Source organism: Trichosurus vulpecula, chromosome 2, assembly GCF_011100635.1.
Source record: "Trichosurus vulpecula isolate mTriVul1 chromosome 2, mTriVul1.pri, whole genome shotgun sequence".
Classification (NCBI taxonomy): Eukaryota; Metazoa; Chordata; class Mammalia; order Diprotodontia; family Phalangeridae; genus Trichosurus; species Trichosurus vulpecula.
The window spans coordinates 39,505,669-39,520,018 of NC_050574.1; the positions used below are offsets into that span (position 1 = coordinate 39,505,669).

General features: G+C 37.6%; 1 protein-coding gene across 1 annotated transcript in view; it reads right to left on the reverse strand.

Annotated features, from left to right (window-relative positions):
* LOC118839164 (zinc finger protein 850-like) overlaps positions 1-14,350 on the reverse strand; it is a 154,718-nt gene that overhangs the window by 89,093 nt on the left and 51,275 nt on the right. The window lies entirely within an intron of this gene.

A 14,350-nucleotide genomic window follows, 5' to 3' on the forward strand; every position in this document is an offset into this window, starting at 1 on the left:
ATCCTATGGTCCTCCAATAGGGCTCCTCTCTCCAGCCCAGTAATCAGGAATTACTGCCTTTCTCTAGCTTCAGAGGGGGGCCAAATCCAGAATCACTGCTGGGCAAGATCCCCTAAGCATTTAGCCCCTCAGGATCTTCTACAAGACAAGCAAGGCAGTCCAGACTCCTGACCAAGCTCTTATGCTTCTACTTCTTCTTACCTATTCTGAGGCAAGTCATCCGAGCAACTTTAAGGGCAAAATGTTACCATATGAGACCATGTGGACTCAAGAGAGGACTTGTAGTCTGATCTCCTGTGTCCCTCAACTCAGCAGATTCATTATCTTTTCCCCAAAATCCTCCTTCTTGTCAAATCATGTCATTCCTACCTTTATAACACCCGTCCTATATATCCCCTTCTCTCCCTGACTCAGCCATAGCCCTAGCTCAGGCTCTTATCTCTCACCTATATTAGTTCAACAGCACTTAAAGTATTCACTCTCCATCACTTCTTCCCTACTCTAATCCATCCTCTCCTCAACTGCCAAAATGATTTTTCTGAAGAGTACACCTGACCCCTCTGCTCAATGACATCCCAGTGGCTCCCTAGAGCCTCTATATTTATTGATATGATCACTGGTATTGATATGATTTGTTATTTATACTATCCGTTATTTTGATGGTTTTTCTAATATTGAACTAATCCTGCATTTCTGGTATAAATCTAACCTGGTCAAAGAGCATAACCTTTGTGATTTGTTGTTGTAGTCTTCTTGCTAACATTTTCTTTAAAATTTGTAAATATTCATTGCAGATGTTGACCTATATTTTTCTTTTCCTATTTGTGACTTTCTTTTATCTAGGTAGGATTCCAGATTATATTTGTATCATGGAAGGCATTTGGTAGTGTCCTTTTACTACTTTTTCAAAGGGTTTATGTAACATTGGTATTACTTGTACTTGGAATGTTTCATGAAATTATTTTATAAATCCATCTTGTCCCAAACGGTTTCCCACCACCCCTCTTTTGAGAGCTCATTCAAAGCTTATTCAATTTGTTTTGGAGGTTTAATTTTTTAATTTAAATTTTAAATTCTCTATTTCCTGTTCTCTTGATTGGGATCTCTTGAATATTTCTGTAAATATTCATCCATTTCATTAGGCTGTCAGTTTTATTGGTATACATTTGGGCAAAATAGTTTCTAACAATTTCTTTCTACGATATGTTTTTTGTACCACTTATTCTTTGCATTAAGTTATTTAGTCTTTAATTTTTAATCTTTTATTTAGTGGCAGTGTACCGAACATGACTTTTATTGCGTTGTGGTCAGTGAAATATGTTTAATATTTCTGCTTTGCCTGCATTAGTTTGAGGTTTTTATTCTCTGATATATGATCAGATTTTGTAACAGTAGCAAGACAAGCATTTATACTCCTTTTTATTCCCATTCAATTATGGCCAGAGGTCTAGCATATCTAACTTTTGTAAAATTCTATTTCTGATTTATTTTTTTGGTCAGATTTGTCTAATTCTGCAAAAGGATACTCTGAGGTACCAAACTACTATAGCTTTGCGTTGTAGTTCTCCCTTTAAATATTCAGACACAATGCCATTAGAAATTTACAGATTAAGGACTGAAATTAATTTATCTTCTATGTCATTTTTAGCAAAATTCAGTTTCCCCTCTTTTAGGTTAAATCCATTTTTGCTATAGACCCTTTTTCAAGTCAGGATTATTACCACTGGCTTTTTTACTTCAATTGAAATATAATAGTTTTGCTCCAGCCCCTTATTTTAACTGTGTCCATTGTTTATGTTTTAAGTATGTTTTCTATAAATAACCTATGTTTGAAATCTGCTTTTTAAACCATTTAACTATCTTCTATCTTACAGATGAATTAATCCCTTTCATATTGATAGACATGATCATTAAATGTATATATCCCTCTATTCTATTCTCTTATGCTTTTTCCTCTTTTCTTCCTATTTCTCTTTACAAGTATGCTCAGAGCCAATGCTCTATGCTTAACAGAATATCATTTCTGCTCACTTCCTTTCTTCTCTATCACTTGTCCAGGACCCAATCATAGATTCTTACCTTTTTTTTTCCCCCTTATAAACCCTCTTGTGATTCACTCTCTGCGGTCAGTGTTTTAGTTATGAATAATCTATAACTAAATCTAACTTCCTTCTTATTCCGCCCCCTTCCTTCTTCTCTCCCCTTCTTGTTTCCCTGTTGAGTGAAATGTATTTCTGCACCCAGCTTTGTACATCTTTTTTTATACTTTGACCAGTATAGATTAAAATGAGGTTCAAACATTTCCCACTCTCCCTACCCTTTCTCTTCCTTTCCCTCCCCAACATCTTTCTTTCCTCTCTTTCCTTTCTTCTTAAAGAACACCAAAATAAAATGTGTCTTCTTTGGTTTCCTCTATTGCCTTTGATGATGCCTCTGTTATAACAGATGCCTCTATTATAGTGTAAACACTTCATTTTTGTGTAATGCATTCTGATTGCTTGCTTTTATTTACCTTTTTATGTTTCTCTTGACTCCTGTGTCTGAATTTCAAAGTTTCTACTCAGTTCTGGTCTTTTCATCAGGAACACTTGGAAGTCTTCTATTTCATTAAAAGTCCACTTGCCCCCCTGCCCTCCCGCCCCCCAGTTAAGATTTTACTGAGTTTTGCTGGACAAGTTATTTTTTGTTGTAAGCTCTTTCTTTCCTTCTCTCTCTTTCTTTTTTTCTCTCTGCCTTTTAGAATGTCATCTTCCAAGTTCCCCACTCTTTTAAGTGGTGGCTGCTAAATCTTGTGTGGTCCTGACTGGGGCTCTTCTGTCCTTGAATTCTTTCTTTCTTGATGCTTAATTTTTTTTTTCTTTGACTTGGAAGCTCTGCATTTTGGCTATAACATTTCTGGAAGTTTTTATTTAGGAATTTCTTTCAGGAGGTGACTAGTGGATTCCATTTTCACTTTGCCTCTGGTTTCAAGAGCCAGTGGTTGTTTTCTTTTGTGGTTTCTTGAAATATGGTATCCAGGCTCTTTTTTTTTTTTTTGTTATAGGTTTCAGGTAGTCCAATAATTCTTAAATGATTTCAACTTTATTTTTTTCAGGTCCAATGCTTATAGTGCAAGATACCTTACATTTTCTTCTATTTTTCCCATCTTTTGACTTTTTAAAATAAAATTTTATTGATATCTTGTTTTTATATTGCCAAAATTTCTCCCAATAACTTTCCTTTCTCCTCTCCCAGAAAGCCACCCCATATTATAATATAGTATCTTAAAGAAAAAAATAAAGAGCAAGTAAAGAGATCAGCAAAACCAATCAATATATTGGAATAAGTCCAAAAGCATAAGCAAACTTCCACACTCATGGACCTCCCAACTCTGCAAAGGAGTGGGGTAAGGGTGTTTACTCACACCTCTTCTTAGGACCATGCATGTTACACATAATCTTATAATTTTCACTTCTGATTATTTTGTGATTATTGTTCTTTTCACTTACATTGTTGTGGAGGTTGTGTATGTTGTTTTCTTGGCAATGCTTACTTTACTCTGCATCAGTTCACATCTTTCCATGCTTCTCTGTATGCAATATATTTGTCACTTCCTATGATACAGTAATATTCCATTACATTTATGTACACTAGTTTGTTTAGCCATTTCCCAGTTGACGGGCATTTACTTTATTTCCAGTTCTTTGCTACCTCTGAATGCGCTGCTATTAACGTTTTGTCATATATAGGTATTTTCTTCTTCTCAATGACCTTTCCATGTACACTTAGTAATGGAAACTTTGGGTTAGAAAATTTGAAGGTTTTAGTCACTTTATTTGAATAATTCCTAATTATTTTCCCAAATAGGTATACTGATTGCGCTAATTCATAGATCCTTAACAATAAATTAGTATGCCTATCTTCCCACAACTCCTCCAATTTCAACTATTCCTATCTTTTGCCATCTTTACCAGTTTTCTGGGTGTGAGGTAAAACCTCAAGAGTTTTCAATTTTACATTTCTCTCATTATTATATGGAGCATTGTTTCTATGGTTATTAAAAGTTTGCAATTCCTTTGAGAACCACTGGTTCACATTTTTTGACCACATATACTAGGGAATGGCTCTTGGTTTCTCACACACACACACACACACACACACACACACACACACACAACACACAACACACTTTCTATATATCTTGGATACCTGGATACCAAACTTCATCTTTTTGCAAATGCCTCTATACCTATGATTAAGAATATATCTCCTACTCACAGGTATGAAAAGTATATGATCCATTTCTCTTCTAATTTTTGCCTATATGATTTATAATATTCATGTCACATCCATTTGAATTTACTGTGGAACATGATGTAAGACTGCGATCAAAGCCTAATTTGTCAGAATGCTTTACAGTTTTCCACCTGTTTTATTAAATAGGGAGTTCCTTCCCATGTTTTCAGGTTTGTAGAACACTGGGCTGAGTCCTATTTTTCCTAGTTTTCCCTTTGCTTGTGTGTTTCACTGTCCTCTATTTTTTAATCAATACCAAAAAAATTTTTTTTTAAATTCCTGCTGCTTTACAAAATATTTTGACATCTGGAAGTGCTATTCTCCCTTTAGTCTTTCCTTTTATTCATTGTTTCTTTTGATAACTTTAAAAAGTAGTATTTAAAACCAAAAATACACATCATATATAACGGGGATGCACTAGAAATTTTCCCAAGAAATAAAGGAGTAAAAGCAAGGATGCCCACTCTCATTGCTATTATTTTATTTAGTTCTAGAAATGCTAGCAATGGCAGTAAGATGAGAAAACATTACAGGCATAAAGATAAGACAAGGATATAAAACTATCTCTATTTACTGATGACATAATGATTTGCTTAAAAATTCCTAGAGAGTCAGCAAAGATACCAAATGAGATGATTAATAGCATCAGCAAAGTTGCAGGCTACAAAATAACAACTCCCCCCACTCCCACCAAAATCAAAAGCATTTCTATATAATAACAAAATTCAGGAGAAAATAAACAGTCACACTGCTTATAAAGGCAGCACATCAACAAAGTAGCTAATGTGTGAAATAACAATAAAACAAAAAAGAATTTAAAATAATGATCAAATGTACTATGCACAGTATATTTAGAACACTAGGAATACAAATAGAAAATGCCTTCAAAAATGTAAAATACCTAAACCAACAGAAAAACAAATAGAGATCTTAAACAATCCAGTCTCAGTAACTGAAATAGAACCAGCTATAAAGGACCTATCAAAGAAAAAACTCGTGGTCCTGATGGATTTGCAGAAAAATTCTACAAAACTTTTGAGAAACAGTACCATTACTACCAAAATTATTCCCAAAATTGAGAAAGAAAGCATTCTATGAGATACCTTTTATACGACAAATATAGTCCCAATAAATAAAGCAGGGAAGGATGAAGCAAAGGAGAATTAGATCAGTCATTAATTAATATCACTTAAAATTTTTAAAGTAAAATCTTGTCAGGCCACAGCAGTTCTCCCAAGGTAAGGATAGTTCAGTATCAGGAAGATAATCAATAAATCACGTTGAACAACAAAAATGCCTCAACCCATGATTGTCTCAACAGATATGAAAAAAGCCTTTAACAAAGAACAAAACTTATTTATATAAAAAATAATTCTATTACATATAAGCAGAAAAGGACTTTTTTTAGGCATTACATAAAGTACCTAAAAACAGAAGTACACATCACATGCAATGGAGATCCACTAGAAGCTTTCCCAACAAATAAAGGAGTAAAGTAAGCATGCCTACTCTCTCCACTATTATTTGATATGGCTCTACAAAAGCCAGCAATAACAGTAAGACAAGAGAAAGAATTAACATGCATAATGATAGAGATAAAATCACACCTATTTGCTAATGGCTTGATAGCTTACATAGAAAATTCTAGGGAATCAGCAAAGATACTAATTAAGACAATAGCTTCAGCAAAGTTGCAGAGGGTACAAAACCCAAAAAGCTCAACAGCATTTCTGTATAATAAGAACAAAATCCAAGATAATTTAACAACTAATAAGAGAAAATCCAAAATCCAGTAATAGAAAGGGAAATTCCATTCAATATAAGTGTAAAATGCATAAAATATTTGGACATCAATCTACCAAAACACACAAAATATTTGTGTAGATTCAATTATAAAATGTTCCTTAAAGAAATACAGAACAACTCAAACAGCTAAAGAAATATTCAGTTCTCATGGCTAGGCAATGATGAAATAATGAAAATGATAGTACTAAGGCAAATTTAAAGTTCTGACTGTTTTAATACTTCTTGTTGTCTCACACAGTTCATTACCTTCTGTTTAGTCCATTCTCATTTTCAAGGATTCTGTTGCATGGGTAAAGTTTTACCTTTCTTTTGCTGTGCTGTTAATTCTCCTACAAGTCTTTAATCCATAGCTCTCTTTTCTTTCCCTCCAGCACTCTCATCACATTAAAAAATTTTAACTCTAGAATAACAACAATCCTACTTCCAGGAATTCCAGTTAAACCTACGTCCAAGTTGTGTTTTTCTTTGGAGCTTTACTTGTAAATCTTTTGTAGTCATTCTCTTCTTTGGGATTTGTGTCTTGGGCATCCTTTTTATTACAACTTTTTATGTAGGAGTCTTTTTCTTGTTGTTTTCTCATCTTCTGAATTCCTGAACTTGTGCTTTGTATTAGTGCTAAGTTCTGCACTTCAGGAGGGAATATGGGCCTTTAGTTCTGTTTTCTTGCTTTCTTTGGGCATTGCTATATTCTTCAATGATCTTAGGTACAGCTCAGACTGGGAACCTGAAAGCTCATAGATTGCCTAAAGTCATAAGTTCTAAGATAAAATATAACTGATGCCTCCTCTGAGCTTTGTAATCTTCCAAGCTTAATTCAGGTTTGGTGATATGAGCATAGCCCTGGCTGAGCTTTGAATGTAGACTTTTCCAAATCCACTACATTTATACAGCTCATTTCCAGTAAGAATTTTCTGGAGCTCAACAAGGAGCCTTCACTGAAGGCCTTCCTACCTACATTACATTTATAAGGCTTTTTGACTGTACAAATTCTCTCATGCTAAGAGGCTTGACTGATGGTTTTCCTACATTGTTTATACTGATAAGGCATCTCTGCAGGATGAATCATCTGAGTAGAGCAAGATCCGAGATCTGAATGAAGGCTTTCCCACCCTCATTGCATCTATAAGTCTTCTCTCTAGTTTTTATTCTCTGACAATATGTTTTGAAAACTGAAAGGTTTTCCCACAGTCATTACACTTAAAAACTTCTCTCTAGTACAAATCAGCTCGTGTCAAATAAGGCTTGAAAATGTTTTCCCACATTCGTTAAATTTGGAAAGTATTAATCTGAAATGAATCCTGTCAAAAAAATCTTAAACTGTGACTGTCTGCTTCCCCACATTCTTTTTACATATAAGGTTACTCTCCAGTGTCTGTTTACTGATGTTCATTAAGGTATCAGCATTGAATGGAGGTTTTCCATATCCCTTACATTAATAACATTTTTCTCCACTAGGAGTCTTCAGATAGTTATATTTCTGCTTTCTCTGCCACCTCTTTTTGTTGGCTCTCATACGCTCTAGATTCCTCTAAAATAGCATCACAAAGATTGACCCCCTGAATCTTTTCATTTTCATTCTCTGGCATGATTCTTCTCCGAAATATTCTCCTTTGGAGTTGCCTCTGTGGTCTCAGTTCTAGTCTGTAAATTTAAAGGGGTTATTATACATTGTGAATGCCCTGTTTTCTCTGAGCTAAAAGAAATTAGGTATGAGGCAATGCAATTGAAAAAAGTGTTATGCACTCTCATATATGGTATGAAATTCTGGAACAATAATGAGTATAGGTAATGGAAATATCTAAGCATGAAGTAGACTGGTATGTGTGTTAGATAAGCACAGAGAGTGAGGAGAAACCATTTGGAAAAACTGAAATGTGAGGTGTTCAGAAGTAATAGGGTAGGATAAGATCATGACCCTGGTCTTTATTGTATAAGAGCTAACAAAGTAGTTTAAAGGGACAAGCTGGGGAGAAGAATAACCATCAAAAGGAGGAGGAGAATCAGGATAGGCCATTTGCAATCAGGACCCAGGTTCCCATAAGCTCAAGGCTAAAAGCATAACAAGGCTAAGAGAAGACAGCATTGTATAAAAGAAAATTCTTTGGATTCAAAATCAGAAAACCCAGCTTCAAACACAGAGGTAATGTGAGAAGGCTTCCTGGAGGAGGCCAGAGAGAGCAGGGATTAGGAGCTCAGAACTTGCAGGGATCACAGGACTTCATGCTGGAAGAGTCCTGAAAGCTCTAGCCCAATGCCCTCACTTGGAAGGAGGGGTACAGGGCCCAAGTGAGAAAGCTCACAGGATCACATATTTGCAGCTGGAAGAGGTCTCAGTGGTCATCCAGTCCAGATCCCTCATTTTACAGATGAGGAAACACAAGAGAAAAGAAGTGACCCTTCTAGGATCACAAAGCTAATAAGTATCTGAAGTGGAATTCCCAGACAGGTCACCCTGATTCCATGTCCATCACTCTACCTGCTATACCTTGATGCCTTCAAAGCAGGGGGTGCTGGTAAATGTTTAACAACCAGCTTTCCAGAAAAAAAAAATTGTACCCAAAATATATTTTTAAGTTTAATCTGTACCATTAACATTTTTCCATCACTTTCTGAAGTCTAGACAATTAACAAAACAATAAACCAAGCCTTGATTTGTAGTGTTTGCCAATTTCCACGATGTAAATGCTCACACTAAAAATTTGATAAGCAGTAAAACTGGTTCCAGCAAAATCAAAAGGACTTAGTCAAGGTTATACAGGCAGAAGTAGCAGATCCAAGAATCTCTATCACTAAATCTCTATGGTGGAAATAGGAGGGCAGAAGAACTCCCACCCTAGAATGAGACAGGTAAAAGAGATCCTGTACCTTTTAGGGAGACCAGAGAAGTTTGGAGGCAGGGCCCTAGATGCCAAAAGGAAGTGAGTATTCTATCTAGTTCATAGCAAGGAAGGGGGAGAGGGGCCCTCAGAGTCTAAGGAGCCTCTGGTGGAAGGAGGGAAAGGCCTTTGAGCTCCCTCTGAGAACCTGAACTCTCAGGCTACTGAGCAGTCTAACTCTCTTGTGTTTTTACTACCTAAACCAAAAGCAACGAGATGAGCAGCTACGGCTTCATGCCAAATACAAAGTGCCTAGCAATTACAAGGTGCTGTGTGAATTCTTTAGGGTATGGCCTGAAGTAGGTGACCAGAGGTTTCTTGTGGCTCTGAAATTCTGTGGGTCTATGACAACTCTCCCTCCACTCACTATACCCATACCCACACAACCTGCCCAGCTCAGGATTAGGAAGAGGAGGTACCTACCTCTCAAAGCTTTGGAGATCATGCTCTTTCAGACTGGAGGCAGTAGGAAATGATGACCCCATTTCCACAGTATAAAAAAAAAAATGTTAGGAAAAAAGCCAGTATTCAGACCTAGGGCATCAAATATCTATTCACAAATGCTCAAGTTTAGGCAACAAACAAGACAAACCAGGGGTTCTAACACATAGAGGAAAACTTGACCTCCCAGATACTACTGAGATTTGGTAGGGTGAAACTCAGAATTGAACCACTGTTCTATATTCTCATTCAAATGAAACAGAGGACAGAGGATGAAGATATGAAAAGAGAACTGGCCTGGGAGCCTGGACATCCTGGGTTTAAGTGTTTCCCTTGAGATAAACTAGCTGTGGAACTACAGGCGTGTCAACGAAGCTCTCAGTGCTCCAGACCAGAGGCACCAGGCTCCCAGCTGCCAGGGCGATGGGGCCCTTCTCCTGAGGAAATTCCCAGGGTTGCCAGAACCAGATTAAAGTATAACTGGTAGATGTTCAACAAAACAAGTGAAAATACAATACAACACGGATAGTGTTAAATTTGTGAGCTTTCTCCAACAATGTGCCACCAGCAGGGATCCCTTTCTATTGGAGTTTGACCCCACTGCTCTAGGCAACTCTCTCAGAGTAATAAAGTTGCAGGCAAATTGTTGCCCTGCATTAACAGAAAGAATTTCCTAAAACAGAAGTTCCTCATATCTATTAAACCACAGGTCTAGCCCTTATTTCACTGAGGTTGTCCAGGAACTAAAGGAGAGACATGAAGGTCAGAGGAGGGAGAAACAGTAGTAATTTTGTAATGAGAATACATCACAGAAGAACTGGGCACAAAGAACTAGATGAGGAAGTCTGGGGTTGGCCCAAAACACTGGCCCAGAGGCATGATGGTAGCTAGGAGGTACAAAGTACAATAGTGGAAATCAGAAGACCTGAGTTCAAATTCAGCCTCATGAACTTCCTAGCTGTGTCATTCTGGATAAGGCACTTGGCCTCTGCTGGCCTGATTCCTCATCTCAAAAATGGAGATAACAACAGTACCTCCTTCCCAGCATTGTCATGAGGATCAAACAAGGTATCCGTAAGGCACTCTGCAAACCTTAAAGCTCCATATAAATGCTAGCTCTTAGTGAAGAGGGCCTTCTATCTTTCAGACCTAATAACAGTAATTCGAACCTTCAAAAGGTAGAGGAACCAACAAGAGGAAAGCCAATGCTAGATCAGACTCTCACTGATAGGGAAGAACTGGTTAATGGAATGGAAATTATTGAAATACTAGGGTTCAGTGATCACTCCGTCCTAAACTTCATGATATAAAACGAGGAAATAGGGACCTTTATGGTTGAATTGTTTGAGGTAGTCAGGTGGCACAGTAGATAGAGCACTGGGCCTGGGATCAGGAAGACTCATCTTCCTGAGTTCAAATCTGCCCTCAGACATTTACTGGTGACCTTGAGCAAGTCACTTAATGCTGTTTGCCTCAGTTTCCTCATCTGTAAAATGAGAAGGAAGTGGCAAACCACTCCATTATCTGTGCCAAGAAACCCCAAATGGGGTCACAAACAGTTGGATACAACTGAAATGACTAAACAACAACAATATTGGACTACCCTGACACCCACCATAGATTTAGGGAAAGCATATTTCAAAGGATTCAAAAAAATAAAAGGTGGGATCCTGGCATAAAATGCTTAAACAGACCTCAGCCTAGAAAGATTGGAAGTTGCTCAAGCATGAAATTCCACAGACATAAAGGGAAACACTTCCAAAAAGGAGAAGAAACAAAGATTAGTCAAAAGAGGCCTATGTGGATGCACAGGAAACTCACCAATTGACTTAAATTTAAAGAAAAATTTTACAGATGAAAGCAAGGCAAGGTACCAGAGAAGGAATATCAGAGTGTGGCTCAGTCCTGCAAAAATACTGTCCTAAATGCTTAAACTCTGAACGATTTGAGGCTGGAGAGGAAAGCTAAGGATAAAAAAAAAAAAAAAGCTTAGGGACAGAAGTTGGCTAAATTGGGAGGAAAAAAGATCCAAGAATGGATGAGACCTTTGCTTGGGGGGATAGGATGATGACATCTGACAAAGAGAAGGAGTAGGGCTGCTCAATTTTTAATTTACTTCGGTGCTCTCTGCAAAGAACACCTTTACATTAGAAATGACAGAACAAAAACACCCCAGACAAGGAGCTAGTGAGAGACCATGCAGCTACCCTTAATGAAATAAAGTCACATTGCCCAGAACCACATCCTTGTGTCCCATAAGAACTGGCAAATATATTTACTGAGCCCAGCTGTGATACTGAAATATCATGATAAAAGGGAAAGAAACCAAAAGATCAGGGGACTATTGTCCTGATTTTCCTCCAAAGAAAGGAAAAGAACAGTATGAAAACTATAGTCCATTGAGCTTGATAGGGATTGTTGGGGAAATTCCAGAAGGAATCATTAAAAAGATGGCTGAAGACCAAATAGAAAAGTTAAGGTTATAAAGAGCCAGGATGGCCGGCTCAAGGCTCCTTGTTTGATAGCATCACTAAATTAGTGGATAAGGAGAATGATGTGGCTATGATTTGTCTATATTCTAGAAAGCTTCTGATAAAAGATCTCATACTATTCTTGTGGAGAAAATGAAAATATTGACTGGATGGTACTACAATCATATGGATTCAGACCTGACTGGATTAGGTCAGCTGTTAATAGTTCAATGTAGAGCTCAACAGGGGCTTGTGCTTGGCCCTGTGGTATCTGATATTTCTGTTTGTTGTTGTTCAGTCATCTCTGACTCTTCAGGACCCCATCTGGAATTTCCTTGGCAAAGATACTGGAGTGATTTACCATTTTCTTCCCCAGCTCATTTATATCTGAGGAAATGAAGGCAAACAGAGTGAAGTGACTTGGCCAGTATCACAAAGCTAGTAAGTGTCTGAGGCCATTCCTGATTCCAGGCCCAGTTCTCTATCCCAGCACCACCCAGCTGTCCTTTAGGACGTCAAATTCAATGAGCAGAATTGTGAGCAAAAAAACAAAAACAAAAGAAAACCTCCTGCCATAATATTTTCCATAGTACATCTATCCCATGGTTATTGCCCCAAGGTGGCAAACACTCTCTTCAGATACATTAAGCCATTCTCCATTTCCTTTCTCCCAGGTGGAGGTAATCACACTTCATATTAATCTCTTTTCAAATTTGGGGTCTAGGACTAAAACCACAGAGGCAACTGCAAAAGAACAGTCTGAGAAAAGAATAATCCCAAGGGCTGAAAAAAAAAAAATTCAGAAGGCCTGATCTCTACTACAACACTTCTGCGTATGCAGGCCTTTTCCTCCTTCTTTGATCTCTTTGGGGTACAGGTCTACCAGTGCTATCCCTGAGACAAAGGGTATCCAGAATTTAGAAACTGTGGGGTATATTTTCAAATTTCTCTCCAGAATGGTAGGACCAATTCACAGATCCACTCATAGTGAACTAATGTGTCCATTTTCCTACACACCTTCCAGTGTCTGTCATGTTCCTTTTTTGTCATTTCACCGATGCCAATCTGATGGATATGGGATGAAACTTCAGAGTTGCTTAAATTTACATCTCTCTAATTATTAGTGATTTGGAGTATTTTTTTTCTAGCTTGGATTTCCTCCTTTAAAAACTATTCACATCCTCTGATCATGTAACAGTTTAGGAACAGCTTTTAAAGATACCTGTAAAGTATACTTGCCCATCTTAAAGCACTATATAAATACTACTAGTTATTATTACTAATCAATTTCTTGATATCTTGGGAAGACCTTTGTCAGGGAAACTTGGTATAATGATGTGAGATGTTGGTCTTTAGCTTTTATCAGACTGCTTTCCAGTTTCTTGGCAGTTTTTGTCAAATGGTGAGCTCTTGTCCCAGTAACTGAGGTTTGGGGATTTATCAAATACTAGGCTACTGATTTTACTTAGTTCTCTATGTTTGTATAACTAACTTGTTCCACTGATCATCCTCTCTGTACCAAGCTACAGAGTACAACATAGGGAGGAGAAAACCTGCCACATGTGGGGAAAAAGATGAGAGGAAATACAACTGTAACGTGAGATCTGGTACCTCATCAGAAAATGGAATTTTAGTGAGACAGAGAAGAAGGACTCAGGGTGAGTTTTCCAAACAAAGCAGTATTAATGGACATGAAGAGATGTCAACGGAAGCCCAGAAGTTCCCACTTTTCTTTCAGATATACAAGGGTTAGTCATTCACAAGTTACTCATTTTCCTGCTCACAAAGCAACATCAAGAATGACAGAAAATCTAGGAGCCATATTTCTGATTGAAACATGTCAGTCACAAAACTGTTATGGGATTAATGAAAGGAAGAAAGCAATCTTGCCCCGCTCATATCAGATCGCTGTTTAGAGATCACTCATGCCCTGACCACGTTCTCCCTGAGGTTATATTTGTTCACTGTCTTTGCTGTTCTTGTCCAGTCATATCCAATTCTTCATGACCCCATTTGTGGTTTTTCTGGCAGGGATACTGGAGTGTTTTACCATTTCCTTCTCCAGCTCGTTACAGATGAGGAAACTGAGGCAAACAGGGTGAAGTGACCTGCCCACGGTCACACAGCTAATGTCTGAGGCCAGATCTGAACTCACAAATATGAGCCTTCCTGACTCCAAACCCAGTATTCTATGCACTGTGCCATTCCCCAACTTAAATGATGCACTCTTGAAGGACACAGACCATGTGGTTCACCTGTGTCCAAGCACACCAACTACAATGAATTGGACAGAATGGAGCTTTAGTCAATGGAAGCTGAAGGGAACAGAATGGAAGGCACTGAGGTTCCTGGCATGTAGTAGGTGATTAACAAATGTTTATTGGTTCATTGATTCTTTCTTGTGTAATAACCACAGCAGTAATAATTGTGGAGAGGCCTAGACCTATGCTTTGAGAGATACAGGGAATGTATCTCTAGTAA